Here is a 3059-nt window from a genome sequence, read left to right as displayed (position 1 = left end):
AAGATAGTTTTTTTTTTTTTAATTTATTGACCTTGTGCTGAGCACATTTATTCACGAAAAACCTCTATATAATTTTTTAGTACTTGGACTTTAATTGTCATTCGAGGTACCCCGTTGCATTGTTTAATCGATATAGGGGCTGAGTGTTTTTTAGTTAAAGAAAGTGCCGCACGCTCTTTAAATTGTCACATAGAACCTCTTGTAATACTGGTAACCGGCCTCGGGAGTAATTCTATAAAAACCATAGATAAATCAACTATTGTTGTGGAATTTGAAAATTTGGCAATCGAAGTAGTATTTTTTGTAGTGCAAGATTATGATTTAAATTATGAAGCAATAATAAGAAGAAATGTTGTTCGATATTCAAATATACAATTTGTAACCGATAGCAGTGCTACAAGGTTAATCCGAACAAACGCGCCCAGTGTATCGATAAGCCTTGTAAATGAGCGCAAAAGCTGAGTTGAATTGACTTATTAAAAAATAATATTATAAAAGAAAGCGAGTCGTCATATGCAAGCCTGATATTACTTGTGAAAAAACAAAACAGAAGCCATCGTTTATGTTTTGATTATACGGCGTTAAATAGAATCACTATTAAAGATCGATATCATTTAAAAACGCTAACCTTGGTACGCCTATACGCGTATTATAAGTGACCGTGGTACAAATTTTACGGATAGAAAAATACAATCTTTATTCTCCGATCTTAATATTCAGCATCATCAAAGTGTGACAGAAACGCCTCGCGCTAATGGGCAACTTGAACGATATGTTGCAACAATATTACATTTATTGACTGCTGAAGTTCAAAATAATATGTTAGAATGGGCGCTTTCTAAATTAAATAAACCCTTAATTCTACTATACATAAGGCAATCGTTAATTCAGTGTCTGATGATAATGACGTTATTGATGTAACACATGATAGAAACCGGTCATGTGTGAGCGGTTAAAATCAAGCGCTCAGAAGCAGAAGCAAAGATTTGACAGTAAGCGGCGTGACAATAAAGTTTTTGGCGACCTCGGTAGCACCGCGGGCAAGTGTTCACGATGCGATCGTGTGGTCTCAGGTTCGAATCCTGGCATGGGCATGGTTGTTTGTGTTTGTCATACAAAAAAATAAATCAAAATAAACACTGATCTGAGCGGTAGTCGGAAACGACTCGTGGTTCGGAGCCCACAGTAGGTCCATAAGAAGCAAACAAGCTTTTTGGCGTCAAAGACCTTGTATTCCTCCAACAAGAAAACCCTAGAATGGCAAAACTGGATTAAGGGTTTGCGGGGCAGTAAGTTTTGAAATTTCCTTTTTGAAAAAATAAACTTCCTGGTGATCGTTACGAGCTGAAAAATGTGTGTACTGGTAGAGTCCAAACAGCACCAAAAGATCGTTTAAAGCTATTTTCATTGGATGATGATCATGATGACAGTTGAAAAGGAACTTGATCGTAAGCACAGCACTATTTTTGTAGCCGTGTTAGAGAGTCAAGTACAGGTCAGGAAAAATCCTAAGGAGTACCTCTGAACTTATAAAATTATTTTGTTTGTTAGTAAAGTCAAATACAAGTTAGGAAAAATCCTAAGAAGTACGTCTGAACTAATCGTTTGTTTAAAAATATGTTTTAAGATAACGTAAGTTAATTACAGGTCAGAAAAATCTGAGGAGTACCACTAAACTTATGATTAGATGAAGGATTAATAATTTATGATTGATTTTGAGATATCGAGTAGAAGTTAAGTACTGGTCAAAGATTTTTCTTGGACGTACCTCTGAACTTATGATATAAAGTGATATTGTTATCGGCCTGTGGGTGTGCAATGTCCTGAAACTATGTTTCACTTGCAGAAAATTAAACTTTGAAGCCATATGAAGAGGAGGTGTCGAGAACGAGTCCCTTGTCAGTCTGGCCCTGTTAGAGCAGTACCGAATTATTAATACGTAACTGTAGAGTTGGCAACGTAAGCCTGAGATGGTCAAGCGTGGGAGTCACGGGGGATTCCTGCGGGTAGCGGCATTGCCGTCTTGAGCATAGAGAAAGTAGAAGTAGAGTGTGCGAACGATGCTAAAAACGAGCCAGCGTATTCGACTGCAGCGATCCCTCGTTAACTTAGTGAACTAAAGGTGCATGGTGCGCATATCGAACACGCTGGTTCGCTTTAAGCATGCGTTCGGACACTCCTACTTTCTCTAGGGTCTTGAGCATTGGTCGGGTCGTTTGTTAATAATTTTCTGTTTTATGTTTCATTATATTTTATAATAATTAATTTTATGCCTTTGGGAGAGGAGCCATGTCCTTGACCGTGATTTTAACGTCACATTACATTAGACTTTAACTTACACTATTTTAGTACTGAATTTTTTGGGCTACTCTACATAATTATAATGTAGTTTCTACTAGCTATGGATCGGATCTTTAATAATCGCGGAGTCGTCCTTTATTTGTCATATTTAATTATTATTGATATTTGTTATTTTAAGATAATTATATAGTTTATTATTTTGTACAAATTATGCTAAATAAAAATGTACTTAATTTTATGGGGTATGAACCAGTGCTCTTTTACGCCAAAAATTTGACTTTTAAGTAGTACAATACAAAACGAAATAATAAATGCATGTAACACAAATATTTTACGAAAAATAATAGCAGAAGTAAAATCTGCAAAATAGCAATCTTGGCAGATGAGACAACTGATATTGCCAAAATAGAGCGGTTTGTTCTTTGCGTTCGGTACGTATGCGATAATTTATCTATTAAAGAGTCCTTTCTTCAATTTATTCCGGTAACTTCAACCACTGGGCATAATTTAGCAAAAACAATTATCGAAAATTTGACAAACTGGGGTTTAGATTTAAATAATCTTAAAGGCGAGGGTTACGATGGGGCAGCGGCAATGAGTGGTCAGTTTTCTGGGGTACAGGCTATTATAAGAAAGGAATATCCTACAGCTTTATATGTTCATTGCGTCTCACACTCCCTTAACCTTGCTATATCCGATGCATGTTCTGTCCAGGCTGTACGAAATTGCATGGGTGTTATTGAAAATGCTTACAATTT

The sequence above is a fragment of the Anthonomus grandis genome, chromosome 8, assembly GCF_022605725.1.
Source record: "Anthonomus grandis grandis chromosome 8, icAntGran1.3, whole genome shotgun sequence".
Taxonomy (NCBI): domain Eukaryota; kingdom Metazoa; phylum Arthropoda; class Insecta; order Coleoptera; family Curculionidae; genus Anthonomus; species Anthonomus grandis.
This window is presented reverse-complemented; position numbering follows the sequence as displayed.